The sequence below is a fragment of the Diadema antillarum genome, unplaced genomic scaffold (genome assembly GCF_040938485.1).
Source record: "Diadema antillarum isolate AM-2024a unplaced genomic scaffold, OU_Dant_1.0 scf00000214, whole genome shotgun sequence".
Lineage (NCBI taxonomy): Eukaryota > Metazoa > Echinodermata > Echinoidea > Diadematoida > Diadematidae > Diadema > Diadema antillarum.
In genome coordinates, this window is record NW_027271103.1 from 662,494 (window position 1) to 689,690 (window position 27,197).

The 27,197-nt window shown below is 39.7% G+C and overlaps 1 pseudogene; it reads right to left on the reverse strand.

The window, feature by feature from the left end:
• Positions 1-4,352: 4,352 nt before the first annotated feature.
• On the reverse strand, positions 4,353-26,825 carry LOC139724440 (uncharacterized; annotated as a pseudogene).
• Between the last annotated feature and the right edge of the window lie 372 nt (positions 26,826-27,197).

The following is a 27,197-nucleotide window of genomic DNA, read 5'->3' on the forward strand; positions in this document are numbered from 1 at the left end:
GTTTGCCCCCTTCCCCCTCCCCTTGGGGGCATGGTGCCCATTTGAACAAATTGAGATCCTCGAGGGGGTCTCAAGACAAAACTGAAAATGTAAGAATTAACACACAATGAATGCTACATGAGGACGACACACGACAAACGGCAGATAATAAATCATCGCTATAGCTCACTTGAGCCTTGAGAGCCAACAATGTAATACTGGATATGCAGAATATTTTGGGAGGTTTTTATTTTTGTGAATTTTGTGAGTTAGGTGCTATTCTTGAATTTACAGACTTGCAAAAATATGTACTCTGATTCCGATATGAATGTGACGTGCACACATACATTTCTCCATTCGGTACTGCACCCCAAGATTGCCAAATTTGACCACTCACAAAATAATAGGAAAGTCTAATTCATGAAAAACTAGAAAAGCACTCTGAGAGCGCAGACCTCCGCCAAGCAGTTACTTTCCACTGATGAGCTTGAAACGGGCCCCATAGAGATCAGTGATTTCCACTCACTGAAAAATCACCCGATTTCCCAATATAGAAGCCTTTGTTATGTCATAAACCCTCAGATGCGCGGCACACCTCGCCCCAGCAGAAACTAGAGCACGCACTTTAGTGCGCGCATGAAAACTTTAAAAATGTGCTGCTTGAACTCCCAAGTTCATTGACCCTATGTGGCAAAATATCAAAAATCCTTCCTAAAAACCCATAATAATTTCCAGATCACTACAGAAATTTAATCATCGCTTCCATGTGTCATTTTCAAGTTTCATCCAAATCCGTGCACAACTTTTTGAGTTATTTTGCACATGGACAAACAAACAAACTAACAAACAAACCAACGGTAACGAAAAACATAACCTCCTCCCTTGACGAAGGTAACTAGAGCATTCCCACAGGAGACCCCCGTTCGAGCACATGTATCCACCAAACTCATCTCCCATACCCCATCTGGATTACTTTTTAGGCCAGAATGTTGTATAATTTGGCAACTGTCAGGATACAATAAAATTTGATGAACAATGAGGCTGGTATATAGCACATACAAGGAATACGACATGTCATCCTATAAAAGTTTGAACAAAGAGAGCGCTGGCAATGAAAACTTAATCTTTACCTAGAATACCTCCCCGTAAGCCTCACTAGCAAGTTCGAATAAAATCAGACAAGAAATGTGGCTGATAGAGCATGCACAAGAAATGTGACTGGCATCCAAGTTGTAGCACTGAGAGCACCACCACCACAAACTGTTGTATCCTACATGTACATGTAGAAGGACCATCCGTTCACAGATCCTTAGCAATTACAAGTCTGAATAAAATCCCATGAGAAATGAGGTTACATGTAGTATAGCACATACAGAAATATGACATGGCATCCTTAAAAGTCGGAACAATGAGGGCACTGTCAATGGAAACTTTTTGTTACCGGTACCTAGAATAACCCCCTACAAACCTCCATAGCATGCTTGAATAAAATTCGACAAGAAATGTGGCTTATAGAGGATATAGACTGATTCGGGTTCGTTGAGGGCAGCAGACAATTTGTGGCACTGGGCACAGCCATTAGCTCAATTTGCGGTGTCCCAGCCTACCCCCCCTCCTCTCCCCCACCCCCCGGGCAACATGTTTATCGCCCACTTGTAACAAAGGTTCACGCAGCAAGCATTCGCGCACTCAGTACGAGACGCCTATTGGCTAAAGCAACCATGCATCAGTTTTTCATTCCGTGCACGTGCTAATGTAGGGAGAGGGGTGGGGAAGTGGGAGGGGGGGTCGGCTGAGACACAGCAGTCATGGCGCTGCCCATGCTGATAATACACAAAGCGCATCACAGAATCGGTCAATACAAGAAATGTGACATGGCCTCCAAGTCCGAACACTGAGGGCGCCGTCACCACAAACTGTTGTGTCCTTCATGTAGAATGACCACCCATACACCTCCTTAGCAAGTCTGAGTAAAATCGAGTAACAGTAACACAGCCAGGATCGTACACACAAGCAGACCCTGAAATATTTACCGCTTCGTGTATAAAGACGGAACAAGTGAGGGCGCCACCACCAAAAACAATAGGCATCTTCAATTCACTATAATGCACCTTTTTGCCAAATTTGAAGAAAATCTAATAAGAAATGTGGCTGATACAACACACACAAGAAATGTGACATGGCATCCAAATCGGAACACTGAGGGTGCCGTCACCACAAACTGTTGTGTCTTTCACGTAGAATGAGCACCCATACACCTCCTAAGCAAGTCTGAATAAAATCCCTTGAGTAACAATCAAGTTATTGCATAAATAAGCACTTTTACAAATTTTGATATGATCAGGGTGACCTTTGACCCTTTAAAAGGTGGAACGGTGAGGGCAGCATTATCAATAGGTATAGGTGTATAGATTTGACTATGATGCATTTACAAACTAAATTTGGAAAAAATCGGTCAAGAAACAAGGCCAGCGTCGCACACACAAGCAGACCCAGTTAAATTTACCTTTTCATGTATAAAGACGGAACAAACGAGGGCGCCATCACCAAAAACAATCTGCGTCTTCGTTTTACCATAATGCACCTTCACGCCAAATATGAAGATAATCTAAGAAGAACTGCAGCCAGTACAGCACTCACAAGAAAATCTCTGCGGCGGATGCGGCGGCGCGACAAGGCCAAATCCATAGTATCCTCCGAACTCTGTTCGGGGGACACAATAGGTATTAGGGTGTGTTCGAGCGCTCTCCTAAAGCCAACTGTACCATACCATACCCACGCCAGAGGAGCGCTCGAACACTCCTAAAGTTTACCGTACCGTACTGTACCGAGCCAAAAGTGGACCACTTTCCGATGTGCTCTAAAAGCGTACCAAAAGCGTACCAAAAGTTCGCTGTAAAGCATGCGCGTATCATGCGCATATGTCACATGCAAAAACATCATTCTCTTTGTTCGGGACAGCGCCAGGTGGATGACATTCTTGCAACTAAAATGTGTGACCTTTTCTACAAATAACTCGAGAGGTACACTTTCTCGACAGAGCGCTCAAACGCTACAAATCTGGCACAGTTCGGTACGGTACACTTAGGTTCAGTTCGCTTTGGTTCGCTTTAGAGCGCTCGAACGCACCCTTAGACTTGCTAAATACATGGCATACACAGAATGCAATTTCAGGGAAGAACATTTGCTACCACAAGTATACTGCCTGGCTGGAATGACACAGCATTAAAGGGACTGTACAGTACTGGTTGAGGTGAGGATTCAGAGTGTAACGTTTTGCAAGATATTTAGAAACCACTCTATGAAATGTTAAAGTGCATACAATTCTAAGGGGAATCAAAAGTTTATTTCATGGAAATCGGTTTTGAAATGACTTAGATATCTAAAAACGAGGAAAAACAAAGAGATCCTCAAAAAAATAAAAGTTGTGGCCTGTCAATTTTATTAGGATCGCTTTTTTTGGATATCTTGGCCATTTCAAAGCCAATTTTCATCAAATGTTGAATCCTTCTTGAAATGACATGCTCTCATATTTCATAAGAGGTTTCTCATTATCTCACTAAAAATTTTATAAACCTGAATCCTCACCTAAACCGGTACTGTACAGTCCCTTTAAATATAGAAACATATACAAAGTAGGTGTGATGGGATATAAGAACATGAACTGTTCATTTTCCTGCACGACTGTCTCTTTCAATGCTTTGGACAAATCTTTATTTTCCAATAACAAACCACAACCATCTTCCCGAAGAGTTCTCCATTCTACATTTGAACTAGAAATGTCGCTAAGGTGACTGCTATGCCTCCGCCATAATGCATGATTCTCCTAATAGGTCTATAGTACATGTGGACAATGTATGATTACATTTTCACAATATTGGCAAAATATTGAAATTACATGTTTGTCACAAATGTGTTGAATGTTCACCTTCCTTTACCTAGGTTTAATTAGATGAATAGGAGAGCATGTATTTTGGGATTCAAGGACTTTAACTTGACTTTGACCCATTCATAAGTGTATGAATACTGTAATTTTCAAGGTATGGAGAAAAAGTGTAATTTCTGTATTGAAAAGTACACTGTTACCATTTTCTTTTGGCCTTTGACCCTAAAATTCATAGGATAATCACTGCCTGGCAGAACATGCATAAATATGTAGTAAGTTTCAAGATAACTTGAGCCACTTCTGAGATATGGAGGAAAAAGTTAGTTCAGCACTTTCCCTTGATCTTTGACCTTTTGACCTTTGAGGCAAACCCCCCCCCCAAAAAAAAAAAAAAAGAGAAAAAGAAAATTTCCAGATAATCTAGGTTATACATGCATACACCAAGTGCAAAAAAAAAAAATGCTGCCATTACATAAATACATGTATGAGGGAAATAGTAAAAATTTGAAGCGTTGCACTTGACCTTTGACCAATGACCTTTGACCCTATGAAGCCTAGATTCTCTAGATAATAACTGCCAGTCAGTATATGTATATATACTATGTTCCATGAAGATACCTTGAACAATTTCCAAGGTACGGAGAAAAAAAGCGAAGTTTTAATATTTTAACTTGACCTTTTGACCTTTGACCTCATGACCCAAAACTTTCACCAGAGAATCTAATTGGGTAATACATGTATACACTAAGTTTCAAGAAAATAAGGCATTGTATAGATATGGAGGAAATAGTGAAATTTTACGTATTTGATCTTGACCTTTTGACCTTTGACCTTGACCATGTGCACCCAAAAGTTGATAGGCACAACTTCACCCCCTAATACACATACATGCCAAGTTTCATTAGGATACCTTAAAAGGTTTTGATAGTTACCCTGTCCACAAAATTTATTACGGACGGACGGAAGGACGGATGGACGGACGGACGGACAGACAACCCGAAAACATAATGCCTCCGGCACCACTTCGTGGCGGAGGCATAAAAATACTGAGAAGTGTTACACTCTTTACTGCAAATACATATGAAGTGATTTTATCACAAAAGAAATGCAATTTATTGAAACGGTCTGAGATTCTAATTTGCTGATGCCTCACAAATACATGTACATGTGACCATTCCATTGCAAAGACATCATTGGAGCTATTGATTCCAATGTGAAAAAACAGGGTTGAAAATGCTTTGCCACAAACCACAGCAAAACCATGCATCTTTTACATTTAGTGCTTGTTTTACCTGATGATGATAGATCAGATATGTGATGTTACATGTCAATATCAGTAATATCCACTGCATATCTCTTTAACACAGAATCTAGACATCAAGACCTATTTTTATACATGTTGTTTGTTACATGAAATAATTTACATATATTTACATTTACACTGTGCCATCCCATCCAACATGAAATGCCATTAAGAAACAGGATCTATTCAAATTCTGTTTCATCTGATCAGTAGCTGCTTTCGCATCACTGATCTATAACACAGCCACTGTCACGTGCTTGTCAATTTTAGTACAAAAGAGAGACCCAATTGGCAAATCTGTTCTGTCTATGTTGCCAGAGATTACACCAAACAAAATAAATGCATAAAAAAGGTCTACATAAGTTCTCCCATTTCTTTCATAAACTGATCGTAGGCATCATCCTTTGTGGCTGCCTGTACGGCAGGACTTGGTTTCATTGCTGGCGCAACATTGGGTTCTTCTGCACCTGCCAACTTGAGTCCCTTCGTCTTGCCCTTGGCATCTCTCTTCACACGCAGTGACGTTGGCATAAACCGTGTAACATCTGCTGCTAGGTTCCTGATCTGAGGCTTGGCTTCGATGGTCGCAGAGGATTTGATCTCTGCTGTCTCTTCTGCCTTTGTTGGAAGGCGCCTGATCATGGGAGCAGCAGAGAAAACATTGGGGTTCTCCAGGCGAGGCATCCCAGGACGCAATGGAGGGGCTATGGGGAGACGAGGAGGGGGCAGCATGCCTGGAGGCAAAGGCAGACGAGGAGGTGGTGCTCCACGGAGAAGTGGTGGGACACCTGGAGGAGGTCCTGGTGGGGGTGCAGGGGGGGGCGACCTGCTCGAGGGCCGGGGGGAATCAGACGGGGTGGAGGAGGAGGTGGACGAAGTGGAGGAGGTCTGGCAAAGTTGGGAGGCACCCCAGCTGGCAGTGGTAAGCCTGGGGGAAATCCTGGGGGCGCTGTGGGTGGAGGCCCTGGTGGTGGACCAGCTGGTGGTCCACGGGGGCTACAGGGGGTACCACTCCAGCTTGGGCAGTAATTCCCACAGCAGTGGGGAGTGGCAGGACAGATGCAGCTGTTGCCTTGGCAGCAACAGCAGCCTGCCTCAGGTCTTCTAGCTGGGCATCAACAATTCTTTCCTCCTCATTCCTCTCCTCAACCTCCTCTTCCCCGTGGTCATCCTCTTCCTCCTCATCCTCATGAGCTCTCCTGTGTCTTGGTGGCTCCTCCTCTTCCTCCTCCTCTTCTTCCTCCTCCTCCTCAGCAGCTGTACTGACAGGAATCTGCTGTCCTGCCATAGCCAACATCCTGGCTTGGAGGGGCGTCATTCCAGGAGGAAGCTTCTGGCTCAGCTTGGTGTCTGTCACCCCTGCACCGTCATCATCAGCAAAGCGGACTGAACGCTTCTCTGCAATAGCAATAAAAGAACACTGCGTGAGAGTGCACTTCGTTTTAAAACACTGATCTCACAAGAAGTAAATCTAGGCCCTGTGCAAAATGAGTGGCAATGCCAGTGTCATTCAGTTTGTACCCAATCAATTCATCTTCGCATGTAACATGGGCTTCATTTGATTGGAAACAGAGCAGAGATGACCGGTATTTGGTAAGATACCTCACGAGTTTAACCTGTAAATATCTTGAACTGCACTGAGATGGGCCCCATTACATATGATACAAAGTTGAAATTGATGTAAGGCCTGAATGCGACAACAGTCACACCAGAGATTGACTTTGTTCCTTCATCTTGAAGCAAAGAACAGTGAGTATGTAAATGCTCATGTGTAAAATGCTTCCCTATCTCGGGTTCAAAACTGTCTTTAGGAATGACTTGGTGGCATGAAATTACTGGATGGCATGAAATGACTGTAATGTTTGAAGCATTTTTCCACTAAGATGTCTTTAGCCTATCACACACTTAGTCATCACTCTTTTACCAATAGCTTAGAATATGCTTCCACAATCGAAACGAAACACAAGCTAGTGAGATGAACCATTATTTTCATACTTCATAACAGTGCATGGAAAACAGCACTTTGCACAATTGAATAGAAGAGAGCCCTCTTACTTGTTCCCTGTCATTGAAGAGTAACTTGACTGAAGTACAGTGCATGTGTTTACTATCATTACAAAGCTATCAAGAACTCTTGCATGACAGGCTCCACTGGATTGGAAAGGGTTTGTTAACCATTTTTGCTCTTATTGGGATGCAGAAACATTTGAACTTAGCAAAGAGATATGATTTCTCACCTCTCCTGTCCCTGTCCCTGTCCCTGTCCCTGTCCCTGTCCCTGTCTCTGTCTCTGTCTCTGTCTCTGTACGAGTCCTCCTCATCACTACTGGAGCGTCTCCTTCGACTTCTCCTCCTCCGGTAGTCATCATCGTCATCATCATCATCATCACTATGACGTCTCCTCATCATTTCTGATCGTCCCATCTCCTCCTCTTCCTCCTCTGCCCGCCTCTGATCTCTTTCCCGTTCTTCTCTCATGCTGTCTTCACTATCGCTGTCATCCCTTCTGCCTCTCTCTGCCCCCTCTTTGTCCTGCTCATCTTCCATGTCACTCTCGTCCGTCTCCATATCGTCTGAATCTTCTTCCTTCTCTTCATTCTGGCCTTCCTCCATCTCCTCATTCTCCTCATCTGAAGAGTTGTCCATCCCTATTGGGCAAATGACAAACATGTCAAGTAGAGGTAACAAGTGCCACAACACCAGGGTCTACAGTACAAATTTATACTATACAGCTCTGGAAAGTAAAAACCTTGCCTAAGGCACTAGACACTCGGAATGAGGGTAGCTGAGACCCTTGGTAATGAGGATCACATCAATTCACTTTAACTCCATACAGTTTCAAAGATTTCATATAACATTCTTTTATAAGTATATGTATGCTTGGAAAGTCAATATTTACGTGTATGCACAAGGCTTGTCAAAAGTGATCCTCTGAATATGTATATCATAGCCAAAGAAAATTGCATTTAAAGGAGATTAAAAGGACATGAGATATATATTCGATACAACATAACAGAAGTTCCATCTAAAGCATGAAAACCAAAACAGAATATAACAAGACAAAGTGCAATCAGAAGATGTCATTAATATCAATGTTATAATAGTCCATTGTTCCTAAAGCTTTCCTCTGGCATTCGGAAGGAAAAGTGGTCTCACCTTCTGCCCTAAGTCTCTGCTCCATATCATGGGCTGCTGCCAGGTGAGGTGGCAGACCCATGGGGGGCCCCGGGGGAGGAACAGCCACCCCAGGAGGCAATCCCGGAGGAGGGCCTGGAGGTTTCTTACCATTGGGAAGACAGTAGGGCCATGTCAGGGTAGGCATCGTGGGCTGAAGGTGTGCCATGAATGGAGGGGGCATAAGAGGAGGCCTGTGGACAGAGAAATTACATCAGTTGTAATATCAGGTTAAATGGTATACTACCCATGCACTGTGCATGCCTTGATATTACATGGCTACACGTAAGAGCAGATAGTGGACTGTGCGCCATAGAGATTTTGTCCAAGATGATGAATGCGAGTGATATACTAACAGCCAATCACTTTTAGGCATACTTAGTTGTTGCCATGGTACCTGGTTTGAAAGCAAGTTGCAATATGTAGGTTATGTACCAGTATTATGTCTTTCATGGTAGGGTGCTGATGGTCTCAGTTGTACTGACATGATTACACAAGAAATATTCTCTTGTGAAATCACCATGGAAATCAAACTGATAATAAGTGCAATATATGTTAGGGTTTTGTTTTGTTTTGTTTTGTTTTGTTTTCACCAGGCATTCAATTGCTTACTCTCTTGGGGGAGTCTGTGCCTTTGAATGTTTTTAAAACAGATAGCGTCATACAAATGCTGTGGATCATCATCATCATCATCATATGTCTCATGCAGAAATAGAAGTCCTTCAAAACTATCTAAAAAGTCTCATTTGCAAGGAGCACTTGAGTTCTTGCTTGATGTTTGTAGAACACACAAATAACATTTTAGCACCTTGGTGGGCTTTTATCTGTTGCTTTTTGTGAACTTATTGAATTGATGTGAGTAAGGGTCACTTTGCCTGGTTGATGACACTTAACCCGTTGAAGACTAGTCCCAAGTATGCTTGTGCAGGTGTCCATGGGAAATGCATGTTATAGTAAAATCAGCTCGTCCTCAATGGGTTATCAATCATGGTACCTTTATATGAAGATACATGTCCTTACCCATAAGATGAGCTCTTTTTCAAGATGGATGGGGGTTGAGCCCCAGGGAGGGGAATGTCCTGGGGGAGGGGTATTGCAGACATGGCTGAAACATGAAATAGACGACAATGACATCAAAAGCAAAGAGAGAGATAGTAAACATATGAACTGTATTCAAGGTAAATTTTACAGGAATCATCACCGTGATGTATGCCTTACTACACATGATTTCGATGCCTCTGAAATCATGTGGATAATGGAAATCACTGTCACGATGTGTACAATTCCTCACTCAAAGCACAGACAATGTATTTCAGTACATAAGTGAATTTATGGTTGCCGACACAAAAAAGGCATGTTGCATTTTCAGTAGATGATAGGAAATATGCAGCAATTTCAGAGATATGATTTTCAAATGTGTGAAATACAAAAGTCATGCAAGAAAACATATAAACATCTTTTTTATTAATAAAATTGATATAATGACTGCCAAACTAACATATATCTCACACAACAAAATGTTTGAAGAACAGATCCTATGGTTAGCATGAACTAGAGATTATCTGACTGATCTGTGTCAAACATGCCACTAAACACCATAGCTGTCTTTTTGGTTTTGAATAGTACATGTAGGTTTCATAAACCCTTCCTACATATGACTGGTATGAACTAATGACTTTGTATAAAGGGTGGAACACTGTTACACAATTTTGATTTTCAAGTGGTGCTATATCACTACGATACTGTTGTTGCAATAATGACAAGGATGATATATTCTCACCATTGGGAGCCTCAGGAAGCGGGATGGAATCCACACTAACTTGTCTGGCATCTCGGATGGCCTCTGTAGAAAAGCAAGAATAATCAACTCATTCAACTCTCCTGATGTCACATGTGATGGTCTCAAATGCAAAACCAATGAAAACAGACACATTCATTGTACAAGAAAATAGAGTTGCACAAAAATGGCACAAACAGTGAAGACAAAAGGTCAATAGCACAACCAGGGTATGCAATTGTGTAACAGGGCAAAAATGAAAAAACTTGGTGAAAATGCTTTTTTTGTTGTTTGTTGTAGCCGAGTGTTCAAATTTTCATTTCATGTGAAGAAAGAGTCAAAATTTTGCATTAAACTGCGCATAAATTAGCATTTAAATTAGGGGTGTCGAATTACATTGAAATGACTAATATATTGGAAAAATTCATTAAAAAAAAGGAAAATGTTTTTTTCATCTCATATTGCTGTCAGATATTCCTGATAAATATCCCTTTCATTCACCACCAGCACATAGCCATGACATATCACAAAATATGAATAAATTTCATATTTTCACATCTCGAAATGGATGATCAATTTTGTAGGCATTATTTTGAATTCAAATAAAACCACTTTTACATATTTTATCATATTTCACTTTTGCCAAAGGGTGAAGACGCGAAACTTTCAGGAATAGGTAACAGACATATAGTGGCAATTATTACAAATTTTTATGAGATTAGGGCTGGTACTTTGGAAGATATGATATTTTTCATCAAAAAATTATCTGTACAGTTTGACCTTGAATGTGCGCACAGTGTTTGGATCAATTCTCATATTTGTAAACACAGATAGAAGAATGAATGTGAGATTTATGATGACTTGAGTTGATATCTAAGCTGTGACACTCAAACAATGACATATTAAGCCAAAATACCATGTTTTTGCTTATGATATCTTTAGAAATTGAACAAGCATTGAAATATGAACACTGAACACTTATCATATGACCTTCATGCAGTATAACATGGGCTTGTATTGCACTTTTTTATGCTCAGCAATTTGTAAAAATATAAAAAAATAAGTTCCTATTGCTCAAATTTGCTAAAATTTTCACACAATAGATTTCTACATATGTACAATTCATGGTTAAAAAAACAAGGATATTCAATAAGGAGAAAAGATTCTTTAAAGTAGTCAAATTAGGATACACCTCACTGAAAATACTGAAAAACGGCTGCACTTAATTTGCTCAGCATTTGAAAATGGCTCAAAACTCAAAACTGGCTGAACATTTATTGGCAAACAGCGCACTATATTGTAGTGTGTCTTCAGTACTTTCAGAAAAAGCAGAAAAATAAGCTGTTTCTCCATGTATAGCTGTACAGCATGGGTTAAAAGGTCACAATGTCACAAAAATAAGCCAGCATTACACTCCTACCAGGATGGGACTTCAGACCTTATAACTTTCTCCAGCTGAAAGAACCACTGTTTTTTATTGCATGCAAGCAATGCCAATAAAAAATCCATTAATTTCATACCAAACACATAGGGGTAGACTTAAAATATGGACCTCAAATCTTGATTTTACGTAAGTTGTAAAACGCTTTTTTTGACGCATTACGTGGGTTTGGGGGGACTTTTTGGTAATTAATCTTTAATAATTAACAGTAAATGAGAATAAATTAGCTATTGTCTTACCACATGTGATTACTGATGTCTTAGCATGCTGCATGTGAATTCTTAAGTCAGTTGGTGCATTCTTTTAGAAGTTACAATTTTTTAAAGTGAGAAAGTCATGATTGCATACCCTGATTGTGCTTATCACCAAAAGGCAATGGTCAACACAAGAAGAACTTTCAGAGCACCTTGGTTAATACTGTTTATTACTGTATAAGCTGTTACTTTCCCAAGGGAATTATTTTTTTTTTTGTGAATTACAGTTGGATTGCAAATTTAACAACACATGAAAATGTTGCCATGTGCAAGGATAACAGTGCATTTATGACAGCGTTGGTGTCAATTCATGAAAACATCTCGTGAAAATGTCTGTGAGCTCCTCATTCGCAAAAATATCTGTACGAGAAAATGACAGCTTACAGTATCATACATTACTACAGCTGACGTGCAATTTATATACGCTTTGACTTTTCACAAGAAAAATTCACCTTAATACAATTGATATTCTTGGTTTCATTTCAAATAAGGCCACTATGAAAAGTAACATCAAGGTACACCAAAGTTGGTAACCATAATAAAAATTTCCTTCAACATCCCTGCAAACTTATCTTCAACATGTGAAATTCTTCTTCTTCTTAGTAGGAGTCAAGCAAACAGGGTTACAGACTTTGGTCATGCAGATTGTTGTGCATGTAAAATAAAAACTTGATAGCCTCACATATTTGGATGAGTGCTTAGATTTATTACTACTTGATATCAACTCAAATATAAGTAACGTCAGGATTGCACCATTTTATTTTTGCTCTAAAACAGTTTTATTTAATATATTATCTTCGTCTGCAAATGTTTGTGTATTCTTGTGTCTTTGTATCTTGTATTGTAGTACTGTATTATATTTCTTTGCATATTGTACTTAACCACCTATAGGCAGGTGATATCCTAAGAATTTATGATCTATGACAAAATATGTTATAAACTAGAAATGTCGCTATGGCGACTGGTATGCCTCCGCCATAATGCATGATTCTCCTAATAGGTCTAGATACAGTTGAACCTCTCGTATCCGGACAAGTCGGGACCGGGGCTCATCCGGATAAGGGATTTGGCCGGATACGGGAGACTCAATGCTTTAAACATGTACATATACATACACATGTACTGATGTAGCCCATTGTAGTACCACATGTAGTAATGTGTATACTGCAACCTTTTCATTGTTACATTTGGGGATGTTTCGGGATGTTGAAATGTCTGAAGGTAAGCAATTTGGAAGGAAATTTGATGCAATGTATGTCAATCATATTGGAAGTAATATGTAATTCATGTGTGTTTGGGTAGGAGTTCTCAAGGAGTTGGGAATCCCTCTTTCTTCCCGTAATTATTAAAAAAAAAATCACGGCGAGATTGCGTCCGGATAATAGAGAGATCCGGATAAAGGGAGGCCGGATAATAGAGGTTCAACTGTAGTACATGTGGACAATGTGTGATTACATTTTCACAAAATTGGCCAAATATAAAAATGACAAGTTTGTCACAAATGTGTTGAATGTTCACCTTCCTTGACCTAGGTTTAATTGGATGAATAGGAGAGTATGTGTTTGGGGATTTAAGGACTTTAACTTGACTTTGACCCATTCATACGTTTATGCATTGAGTAATTTTCAAGGTATGGAGAAAAAGTGCAATTTCTGTATTGAATAGTAAATTGTTACCATTTTCATCTGGCCTTTGACCCTAGAATTCATAAGATAATCACTGTCAGGCAGAACATGCATAAATATGTAGTAAATTTCAAGATAACTTGAGCCACTTCCGAGATATGGAGGAAAAGTTAGTTCAGCACTTTCACTTGATTTTTGACCTTTTGACCTTTGAGGCAAAAAAAAAGAAAAAAAAAAATTCCCAGAGAATCTCTATTAGGATATACAAGCATACACCAAGTGTAAAAAATAATCCTGCTGGCAATGCATAAACATGAGGGAAATAGTAAAATTTTGAAGTGTTGCCCTTGACCTTTGACCCCATGAACCCTAAATTGTCTAGATAATCACTGCCAGTCAGTACATGTATACATATATACTATGTTCCACGAAGATGCCTTGAACAATTTCCAAGGTATGGAGAAAAAAGTGAAGTTTTAATATTTCTACTTGACCTTTTGACCTTTGACCTCATGACCCCAAACTTTTCACCAGAGAATCTGAATTGGGTAATACATGTATACACTAAGTTTCAAGAAAATATCTTCAGGCACTGCATAGATATGGTGGAAATAGTGAAATTTTATGTATTTGACCTTGACCTTTTGACCTTTGACCTTGAACATGTGCACCCAAAAGTTGACACAACTTCACCCCCTAATACACATACATGCCAAGTTCCATTGGGATACCTCAAAAGGTTTTTTTTAGTTATGCTGTCCACAAAATTCATTACGGACGGATGGAAGGACGGACGGACAGACGGATGGACAACCCGAAAACATAATGCCTCCGCCACCACTTCGTGGCGGAGGCATAAAAAAAAGAAAACAAATATGGATCTAAGTTTCTTCATAAATTCTAAGAGGGATGAGATCCTTCATTCATGAGGCAAACACACGACAGAAAAGTGTTGGGCTTTCACATTGTGAACAGTGCATGCAGGTGCTTCAAGAAATCACTCACCGTATGTCTTGACCTTCTCTGAACGTCTCTTCTCATACTGTTTCTCCGCCTTCTTGAATTCACTGTACCGCTCTGAATCCTCGCGACTCTGCACAGATTCAGAATAAAACAATACTAATCCACCAAGAAACCTTGTTGCATCACACCCACATTTCCTATCACAAGGGTACTGGGAGCAGATGATGGAATGAGAGGGTTGTAAATCTTCCCATTCTATCTTTGCAATTATTGAGACTAGGATTGTGTTTTCATGCATTCCATTCCATCTACACCTACTGTAATTTCCCACTTCTGACACAGCTGTATGTGTGCAAACAAATGAATGCTGAATATTACAGCAAATTTCTCACACAGTACATTCTGGGAAACACTAGGTTGATAATCTATGCTGAAAACAGCTCTGAATTCTCATCCACCTATACAAAAACAGATTGTAAAAGAAGAAACAACAAAACAAAACAAAAAGCAAAAAACCCTTCATGCAAATGTAAGTTGCAGTGGAATATGAGGTAAACAAAAGTTGCCAATGTTACCAGCTTCTTTAATATGAGACAAAAAATTGCACCATTACATGCTCCTTTATTTCTCAATCTGTTCGTAAAGGCAGATTTGCACCTTAACATGCCTAAGAAACCACTTAAATCAAATTACATAATGGCTTGATTATAGTTACTCAACAATACATCTCATTCTTAGTCCATGGGCCAGGCCAGATATTGGTACCATCTGAGGTGGTAAAACCTTTTTGGTGTCATTTTGTTTGTCGGGCATAGATATGCTTATCAAGCTATGATAGCATTTCCAAATGAGTAGCTTAGTCATAGTAAATGAATTTTTAACCAATTTGGTCTCGTTGTTATATCCCTATACTTCTGAATCGAAACTAACCGCTATACAAAGAAGAGCACTGTCTTCTGTATGTTCCATAGAGCTGTAAAATGCAGCTCTATGGTATGTTCACAGGTGTTCTATTGTAAACGCGGTGCGCTTAGTCTTTATTCAAGGCAGTGAAGGAAATATCCAAAGGTTATGATGTCCACAGCGCTTAGTCTTTATTCTAGACGGCGAAGGAAATATCCAAAGCGTATGATACAGTGTATATACTTTTATCTAAAAACAACAACAACAACAAAAGCAATTCCTCGTGAATTTTGCGGTATCTTTCAATTATTTATCATTTTCCCGTGAAAACGCTACGGTGAAAACGCTGATACCACGCCAATGTCGCTTTATTTCCCTCCAACAATATAAGATAATGCAAAAACAATGTACCGGTACACTACGATACATTATAATGAATGATATTGTAAATGAACAGAGTGATTTTTGTTTAAAACTGATGTATTTGTTGATAGGGTAGTATAAAAACAGTATAGATAATCCCTTTTATGAGGAACTTTAGATATGATAACGGTACATTGGTCTAGTTAAAGACTAAGCGCACCGCGTGACAGCTGTGGACATCATAACCCTTTGGATATTCCCTTCGCTGCCTTGAATAAAGACTAAGCGCACCGCGTTTACAACAGAACACCTGTGGACATACAGAAGGCAGTGCTCTTCTTTGTATAGCGGTTTAGTTTCGATTCAGAAGTATAGGGATATAAAAACGAGACCAAAGTGGTTAAAAATTCATTTATTATGACTAAGCTACTCATTTGGAAATGCTATCATAGCTTGATAAGCATATCTATGCCCGACAAACAAACTGACACCAAAAAGGTTGTGCCACCTCAGATGGTACCAACAACCCATTTTTCGGGTCTTGGCCCATGGACTATCTGTTGGCATGATGTCAAATGGTTACATTCTTAGTTCTACAAACTCTGTGGTATCATGAAAATTACATTACCTTGTTCAAGATATTCTTTACTTACATAAAGCTTGAGGACTCTGTCAAATGTCTCCTTTATCTTCTTCCTCTTGTCCTTGATGACCTTTTCATTGAGATCTGTGTTGACCTCTGGATTCAATTCTACAAAGAGAAAGAGCAAAACAATTATAAATCGGCATAAATCATGCTTGCTGGTAAACATGATTCAAGGGAGCCACCTTAATCTTTTCCAAAATATCAGAAAAAATAACCACACTAAAAGCAACTACTTCTGGTACTTCTGCCACTTTAATTTTGCACTGAGAAAACATGCCTTCAGTGTGTACACTCTTACTCCAAGAACACTCATCTACAAACATCAAGACATTAAAACTTAACTTGCAGTCCTCATTCAAAGATAAGACTACCATCTCCCAACAGAAAAATGAAATGACTCTGTGCACATTTTACCTGTCATTTGGTGACAGCTATTCCAGAGGTAATATTGAATGACTCACCAGCATTAACAAACACCTCTACATAGACATATATTTCTAAAAAGAGATCAGATAGAACAAATACTAAAAACTTCTAACTGCAAAATTGTTGAGAAAATTCACTCAGATAGAGACCTTTGTGACCGCTGATGTCCTGCAATCATATGTGCGTGTAGACATGGTGGGACTTCTGATTGTATGTACAGAATCTAGCAGCATGGTTTTATTTGGAGTTTGATTGCTCTTTTGTTTGCTTTTTTTTTTGCTGGCTTTGTTTTATCTTATTTTCTTCTCACCTAATTCATCAAGAGCCTCCAAGTCTTGCAGCAATCCAAGTGGGTCTTTATTCTTCAGTACAGCTGCTCTCACAGCCATACGCTGCTTTTTGTTCTGTGAGACAATTTAGGAAAAATGACACATTAACCCGTTGAGGACGAGTCCCGAGTATACTCGGGTAGGTGTCTATGGGAAATGCGTGTTGTAGTAAAATCAGTCCGTCCTCTACGGGTTAACATTCATCAAAACACACATACCATTTGGTATACAGGCATACACTCATGCCCATTACCTTGTTGCACCTTTTTTTTTTTCATGTCACGTAAATCTTTTGAATTCAGTTCAACAAATTTAATTTCCAATCAACAGAATAAACATGTATATCATACTTTCCTAACAGATATCTGATCCACATGGCAAAATAAATGATTCTACACATTATGATCTTTATAAACACTACTGTAAAAGTGGATATTTTCATGCGACTAATTTTTTGCGCTTGGCAGGGTAAGAAGAATTTCGCGTGTTTTTAATTCTGCGGAATCAATACATCAACTACTGGAACAGATGGCACGCAAAAACAATCGCGTGCTTTTATTGTCCCGCTAGCGTCTGGTTGCGCGAAATGCGCAAAAATTTCCACTTTTCTTCCACTTCTATTGTACATGTAAATACTGGTATATAACTTCCTTGGCTATCTACAACTAATGTCACTTGCTTTGTAGTGTTTTACCTTCAATTGGTATGAGTACCATATGAATCCTATATTGTTAAATTGAATCTAAAGATGTCCTGAAAAGGGGGAAAAAAGTACCTTATGAATGAAACAAAAGGACTTGCCACTCATGAAGATGCAGCTTCACAACCACATTAGAGGCACAGATGGCAAAATTTTCATCACACATCCCATTCAGCTCATTCAACAATTGGACTGACTTGCAGCTTTAACTATTCATTGTTTTCACAAGACAGAACTGATTTTAAAGGCACTACACATGTATGATTGTTAATTACTTGGTAATGTCTTTACCTTTTTCAACTCTCTTTTCCTGGCCTCCTTTCCTGCAAAAACAAGGAAGAATTATAGAAATGAAATACTGTTGGCACAATTTTAAAATGCAATATTATACACCATCTATATACAAGGTATATATCTTCGTAAAGAGGAGAAGAGTAAAGTAAAACACTGCATGTACATCCACCAGATCAATGGAAAATTAGTTTAAGACACCTTACATGTTTTTGCCAAATCATTATTGAGAAATAATCTGCCAATCAAAAAGCTTCATAAAGCATGATCTTCACTACAAATATCTTTTAGACAAAGATCTTGATAATGACATAGTGTAAGATAAGCTGGGGAGGGGCAAAAGTTTTTAGAGGTAACTAGAATTATCACTGAAGGTGATTAATACCCCCGCCCCTAGTGTCGCTTTATAGTATGTGATGTCATGAGGGCAATGACGTTAATACCAAGTTTGTGCACTTGTCGAATTGGAAACAGAATAATTTTAGTTTACTGTACAATTACAGAGTTGACACTGAGTTCCACAAGGTTTTGGTAAAAAGTGTGGTTACCATGGCAATACATTGTATGCTACAAACACAAGGGACATTTTGCATAACTACACTTAAAGACCATCATACACACCAAATTTGACCTTCATAGCTTAAATGGTATATTTTGATACAAAAATGAGTGGTTACCATGGCAACACATTTTCCTTAAAATAACACATTGGTGTCTTGCAAAACTACACTTCTAGATCATGATACATACTAAATTTGACTTTAATTGCTTGAATGATGGAAAAGTTATTCGATCTGCAAGGTTTTGGTAAAATTGTGGTTACCATGGTAACGGTTTGTGTGACAAACACAAAAATTATGTGTTCCACATCTATACCTCAGGGCCATAATGCCTACCAAATTTGGTTTCAATTGCTTGAAAATTGTGGAAGAAGTTCACTCCACAGGATTTAAAAAAAAAACCAAACATGTGGTTACCATGGCAACGCATTGTCCGATACAAATACAAAGGACATTTTGGAAAACTTCACTTAAAGAGCATCATACACACCAAATTTCACCTTCATAGATTAAATAGTTCAATTTGATACAAAAATGAGTGGTTACCATGGCAACACATTTTTCTTATATTAACACATTGGTGTCTTGCATAACTACACCTCCCGATCATCATACATACTAAATTTGACCTTAATTGCTTGAATGATGTGGAAGTTATTCAATCCACAAGGTTTTGGTAAAATTATGGTTACCATGGCAACGCTTTGTCCGACAAACACAAAAATTATGTGTTTCACATCTATGCCTCAAGGCCATAATGCCTACCAAATTTGATTTCAATTGCTTCAAAACTGTGGAAGTTGTTCACTCCACAAGATTTCGAAGAAAACATGCGGTTACCATGGCAACGCTTTGTCAAGTACACACATTAAGAGTGTCTTGCATAACTACACCTATAGATCATCATAGATCATCATAGATACCAATTTTGAAATTGATTGCTTAAATACTATGGAAGTTATTCAATCCACAAGGTTTTGGTAAAATTATGGTTACCATGGCAACGCATTGACCGAAAAACACAAAAAACATGTCTTGCACATCTATACCTCAATATCATAATTTACCCTAAGTTTCATTTAAATTGCTTCAAAACTGTAGAAGGAGTTCGCGACGCAAGATTTTGCAACAGACCGACTGACCGCCCGACCGCCCGCCCGACTGCCCGCCCGACCAACATCACGGTGATTCCTACATACCCCCTTCACACTATGTGTGGCGGGGGTATAATGAAAAGTGAAAGTAAGATTTGAAAACATGATCTGCTCTGCAACTAACTTGGAGCAGGAGCAATCCTGGGTCTGCCATGCAGTTACATAGGATTTAGCAAATACCTGGTATTCATGGCCTTACAAGTAAATTGAACCAAAACTAAAACCATTATCATAATTTATACACTTTTGTTATTTCCTATGTAATTCTCTTATTTTTGCAGGGAGTGGGGGTTTTCAACATTAATTTACTGAAAAGACACCATATTTGAAAGTATTTATTCTCAAGTCACCATCAAACTTATTCGATAAGAATACACTCAATGATTAAGAAAATTACAGAAACACAAAAACACCGAGATGTATGAACTCCAGAGAATGATCAGATGACCATGATAATCAAACAGAATCAGAAAGAAAGCTGTGTTACAACTGCTCGAGGGAATATTTCGTCAAGACTCATAACTCAAGATACATTCAGAGTTCCACCACTGCTCCTGCTGAGATTGGTACTTGGCTGGTTTGGCAAACAAGCTCCTTTCCTCAGCCACATCAGGGAATAATTTTCCTTCTCTAAATTGAATAGCAATTTTTGTCGATGGACATACATTTTCAACAAAATGGTATACAAGTCTATGTAATGAAACTGCTATGCAAATTATATTTTGTATAGCAGTCATACCAAAATGCATAGCAAATTGCTATGCGATACCAGGAAAATTATTCCCTGCACATAAAGGGCACAGCTTACAATGAGTAAAGAGTAGATATGTGCTATCTGCCAGATGTGAGCTGACGAAATAAAAAGTTAAAATTGAATGTAAGCATGGAGTATGCAACATGACGGGGCATAAAATTCACATTCAACTTGTGAACAACCATATTCATGAGATAAAAATGTAGGGTATCACTTTATATGTTAAAGGTGCATGGTCCCGGTGTTTTAGTCAAATGCGTATGCAGGCGCACGGCGCAAGTTTCCTATAGAGACCTATGCTATGGACTCCTCTTTAGCGCTTACGCTGTGGCCCACTTCCCCGAGTCCGAAGAATTCCGATTCATTGTAGTCAGTAGTCCGATCACAGTTCGGCTCATGATTCGGCTGAGGGGGATGACAGCTTTAGCAAACCTCTTTTGTGATGTCATGATAACAAAGCACGTATCGTCTGTTGAGAATGAGAAGGGCTTTAAGTCTTCTCGAACACTATGGGTTTTATCATTATCATTCTCAACCGACGATATGCACGCACCCTGGCATTACTACAGACTGTGCGATGCGCAGAGAAGACAACGAAGGCAACGTTACTTAGCAACACCTACGCACTTTACTCTTGATGACAGCTCAACTTCAGTAATCTTCGTATCAATGCTGACGGTGATTGGCAGTATCATCAACGGCGCCCTCTACACTACCGGGACTGTGCACCTTTAATACAGTGCACTCCCGTTACAACGAACAAGGTTATAACAAAATTTTGTTATAACAAAGTAAAACTTCTGGTCCCAAAATTATCCCCATTAAAGTCTATGGTACAAAATTCGCTTATAATGAACACGGTTATAGCGAAATTTTCCTTATAACGAAGTCTTTTCTGAGTGCCAATGACAAACAAAAACAAAAGAAATGTGCTCAGTTATAACGAAATGCGGATCGCTTTCGAAAATATGTAGCGGAACAAGCATTTAGCGTCTTTGCATGGGCGAACGCTTCACATCACTGTGTGTTTGCTCCGTGTGTCACGCACAGTTTCCTACGGGAACTTGCGTTATTGTAATACAATAATCTGAAATTAAATAAGGTTTTGTTCTGAAGGTTCTTTATTACAAAACACACAGAATCTGATACACCTAATGTAACGGACACAAATGTCCGTTAGTTTGGAAATGAGGGTTTGTTATTACGAACATTTTGGCGTTATTCCAAAGGTTTGTCATTAATAAGTTTCGTTAATCCGACAATGAAATATGGTTCTCATTACGACGGTTCGTTAGTCCGATAATGATAGGAATTCTAAACGTTCGTCAATCGGAACAAAAAAAAAAAGAAGTTTTGTTAATCCAAAAGTGAAAAAGGCGAGTCCACTAACAAAACTTAGGAATTACAAACCTTATAATCGTCTTAAGATAACCAAACCTTCGAAAAGACTAACCTTTCTCATATCTTTTTTTTTTTTTGGGGGGGGGGGGGAATTAACAAACCTTCTTCGGAATAACGAACCTTATTTCATTTTTGAATCATAAAACCTTCGGAACAACGAACCTTTCGAATAGTGAACCTTTCTCATTTTTTTGATTTACAAACCTTTGGAATGACGAATCTCATTTCATTTTCCGATCAACGAACCTTCGGAAAACGAACAATAAATTATGAACTTTAGGAATAACGAAGCTTCGGAAGAGCAAAGCTTCAGATGAACAAACCTTCGGAATCCCAGGAATGGCGAAACTTCAAAATAAGGCGCCTTCGGAGTCACAAACTTTAGTAAGAAACAAACCTTTGGAATAGTGAACTGTAACCGAATCCTAAACCATCATTTTCTATACATGTGTGACAATACAAACAACTTTATGCTCTCTTTTGAATGTAATATTTCAATGAAATTAAAAAGGTACCATCCCATTTCACATAGCTTTCCAGTGTATGATGAGTACTCAACAAACAGAATATGACATTTTATGCGCGGTTTCCTCGTTTTTGTTTTAATGTATTGTTCGGTTCTAACGAAATTTCGTTATAACGAAAGAAAACTCACGGTCCCGAGCATTTCGTTATAACGGGAGTGCACTGTACTAGTAATACAGCCCATGAAACAATCCATCATCAGACTACAGTGATCCACTTTTATCACGGATCAAGGCCTTTCTCTCTGATGTGTTCAGCATGAGGTCGTCGATGGCTTTTAAAAAGTCTGACTGGACACATGTACTGAGCGGCATACCTCAAGGGAACATGCTCGGCCAAACATTCTTTGTGTTGTACAATCTGCTGAACGTTATCTCTAGCTCGTAGTTGTATGCTGATGATGCCATGATCTACACAAGAGTATCACATATTGACTCCTGCTGATCTTTACAAGAAGACTTGACTGGCACAAAGAAATGGTCACTAACATGGCAACTCAGTTACTCCCTCTGCCTGAACTCTCCGAAGTGTAGAACTTTTCATACTGGAAATAACAATATGACCTGCTCAATCCTACTCTATGGAGAATCATATGCTACACTAGAACATATGTCAACTGTGAAAAGGATCTTGGTGTTTTAATTGACAGTGACCTCAATCTTCATCAACACATCTCAGCATCTATTCAGAAAACTAACCAAATGTTGGGTCTTATTAAATGTGCATTTGTGAATGTCAAACCAGACATTTTCCTGCATGCCAATGTACAAGGCTTTTGGTTCTACCACATTTGGAATACTGCAGTGTTGTATGAAGTCCCAGGTTCATAACTGATGATCATGGAAGGACTGAAGCTGTTCTGCGCAGAGCGATAAAACTGCTCCCTGGATTCAGCACCTTATCTTACAGTGAAAGACTCATGAAGCTCAACCTTTACTCCTTGCATGACCACAGGGAAAGAGGGGGGAGGGGACATGACCAAGCAGTGGAATTCAGGTCTTCAAAATACTGCATGGTAGATGTAGAATCAATCCACAATCCTTCTTTGTGTCATCTTGGTATTAAGGAGCAAGAGGCCACCCTTCAAATTATTCACCACTCACTGTTCGTTCAACGTCCACAGAAACTTTTTCAGCAAAAGGGTCGTTCAGTCATGGAAAATTTTGCCCACATCACTTGTAACACCCACCAGTATAAAACTCTTTCAAACATGGCTTACACACTTTTGGTCAGATAAACATTTTGGCCAGATAACCATTTTGGAATTGTCCAACATCATCGGTCACACACAATGCACCTGTTTATAGTAGGGTGTCTGGAGCATTTTTACAACTTTTGAAATTCCATAAAAGGTGGATTATTAACTATTTCATATGAAAGAGAATTATGTCAGTAACATATATTTCAAATTTCATGGTGAAATTATTATCTTATCTCGAGAAATCTACCTTTCAAATCACTGCAATATTACACCTTCTTTTGACAAGCATGCACAAAAATGTGTCCAAATCATGTTTGCAAACAACGCCAATATGTAGCATTCACGTGCAGATTTCCAGCGACCGGTTAATGAGTGTACAGTGGTTTGCTAAAACGCGTAACCAGCGCAGAAGCCACTCCCCTCATGTCATCATACTTTGTGTGTGCTGTGTGTATACGTACTGTACGTGCCCGCGCTACTACACAATCCCAACATTGCAAGCCCTGGTGGTGCGGTGCGCTCAGCGTTGTTTATGAATACGTACAGTAGCATGCATTAAAGGTGCATGGTCCCGGTGTTTTAGTCAAGTGCGTACGCGGGCGCACGGCGCAAGTTTCCTATAGAGACCTACGCTATCGACTCCTCTTTGGCGCTTACGCTTTGGCCCACTTCTCGGAGTCCGAAGATGTCCGATTCACTGTAGTCAGTGGTCCGATCACAGTTCGGCTCATGATTCGGCTGAGGGGGAAGACAGCTTTAGCAAACTTCTTTTGTGATGTCATAATAAGAAGCACATATGCACGCACCCTGGCATTACTACAGACTGCGCGATGCGCAGAGAAGACAACGAAGGCAACGTTACTTAGCAACACCTACGCACTTTACTCTTGATGACAGCTCAACTTCGGTAATCCCCGGTGTCCTAGGGTGACGCGGACCCCGGTGTCCTAGGGTGACGCGGACCCCAGTGTCCTAGCGTGACGCGGACTCCTGGGTTATGCAATTCACTGTGACATAGACTCTTATCCACCTATAAACCTTCTATGGCTTTCATTTTACGCATATGGCGCTTCAATTGCCTGAAAAACAGTCAAAACTAGAAGTTTGAGGTTGACTTGTACTGGGGTGAAACTTCAATTGCTGAGACTGCACCTATTATGCAAAGCAATACAAGGCAGACGACTTGGAAGAAAGTCAGAGCCTTTCGAAGGCTCTGAAGAAAGTATGTAAGTAGCGCCATCTACGACGAGCATAGTACAGTTGATGCATTGTATATCTGCCAAGAATTACCTCTGCCTCGCAACTCATCTGCAGCACGATCGTGAGCGCACTGGGCTCAGATACTCATGATAGTGAGTTCGAGTCCCAGACCTGTCAGGTTCAGTAAATGTTTTCTCCATCTATAATGTCATGTTTATCATTACAGGTCCATGCAGGAAGTCAGTTGGAAATGGCGATCGTCAAATGGAGAGACAGAAAGAACAAAGAAGGAGAAGGAGGAAAGAGAGGGAAGAGAGAAGAAGGGAGACATGTGAGAGGAGAGAAAACATTTTTCAACGTTTTTTAAAATGTATTTTAGTAATGACCCCCCCCCCCCAAAAAAAAAAAAAATACCATGCCCTATTTTTTACTCAATTCAACCCCCATCAAAATATCGCCCTCATTTAGAATGTGAACCTAGACTCTAGAGCTGTTACCACGCAATTTTAGCGGGGGGTAGGAAGCCTACATATCGAACACATTGAGCGGGGGGACATCAACTGCGACAGTTTTCGCATCAAGATCGAGGAGTTGTACATAACGATGCCGTTTCGGCACTATATTTCCTTAATTTTTCAACAAAAACTACTAGGAATACTTACATGGGTCGATTAAACCTAAATGATTCATTTCGGCGACTGTTTGATGCATTTCATTGCTTATGATGCAGAAAATGTTGTCTTATAAGGCGAATATTTTCAGCTCATCGATGCTCACTAAAACTCACAATCACTTGCACATGCGCACAGCATGTATGCAGTGCAGTGCATTGACAGCTGTATTGCTCGCTACATGATGCATATTCATTTCACCTTATATGCACCGTGCGATGATGCATTATTCATATCCTTGAGCGTCCGTAACGTTGACGTCATTGTTCACGCATGCGTAGATGCATACTAGCCTATAATACCGTAAAACATGATATATTCGCGGCACGAAATTTTCGCGAATTGGAGCCGACGGCCTTTTTCGTGGCAAGAAATTTTCGCAAATTGCCTCTTGCGTTCAATGCATATAGTGTAGATAAGAAATTTCGCGTGCATTTTAATTTCGCGAATCTTGGCGCTCGCGAAGTTCGCGAAATTAAAATGCACGCAAACATTTCTCGTTTTACAGTAAGTAAAATGGATATGGGAGCAAGTCTCTCCACTACTGACTAGGGCAGGCCGCTTATTACTCCTAAAAAATGTGGAAAATCTTGCAGTTTCCAGATAAATGGGTGAGAAAAACCAAATCGAAAAGGTAATGTATATTTCATTCTTTATTGTCACTGTGTTTATGATAGAAATTTAGCCGTGCTTTATTTGTGAAGTCGCCGTGAATGTGGCAATGGAGTTATTCGTGATTTTTGCTCCCGCTCAGCTGCGAGGTAGCCGCCAGGACCGCGCCTTGCGGCGCGGTCTCCGGGGCTACGGGGACATAAAGGAACGAGCTCTTCTCTTTCCCCTGATGGAATTCTTTTAATTTAGATCAGATCCCCACTAGAATCAGTACCTATTCTAACGCATCTACACCACAACTCAATAGATTCTAGACGTCTAACCATCTAACACTAAATCTAGGCAATCTGTAATCTAGCTACGCTAGTCCGTAGTATAGACTTTTTTAGTCGCACATTGTAAATTTACGCGACTATTGTTGGTTTAAGATTTAAACTCACACAAATACACATACATGGGGCTGGAAGCGACAGAACACGTATTGCTGATTAGGCCCTACTTTAAAATCGATGTGGAAGAAACAAGAGGACAACCATACAGTCAAACTCACGTGCTTGATCTGTTGGATTCATGTATTTCCCACTCTTGGTGGTGTTGATAGAACGCCTCCCCATTTTGGAAGAATTTCAGTCCTACTACCTCAGCATAAACGGTCAACTATCAGTATACTACAGCACCACATACACGTATTCGGCATGTAGCACGCGATGCTCGCTTCTGGATCGCACGCACGCGCATCGCATCGCAGGTCCTTATACTATGGGTCAATTGACGAAAACTAATACTAGTAATGCAAACTGATGCAAACTAATGCAAACTGATGCGAACTGACGCAAACTAATGCAAACTCAATGCAAACTCAATGCAAACTACTAATTAATGCAAACTAACGCAAATTACTAATTAATGCAAACTAATACAAACCGCTAGTGGTGAAAATTAGGGTGAATTACAGCGTGGACATTTTAAGAACAGCAACAAAGAGATAAAGAACAGAGATTAAGATTGCAGTTTCATTAACTGTCGTAGTTAGTTGTTTGGAAAAGCTGCTGTAATGAA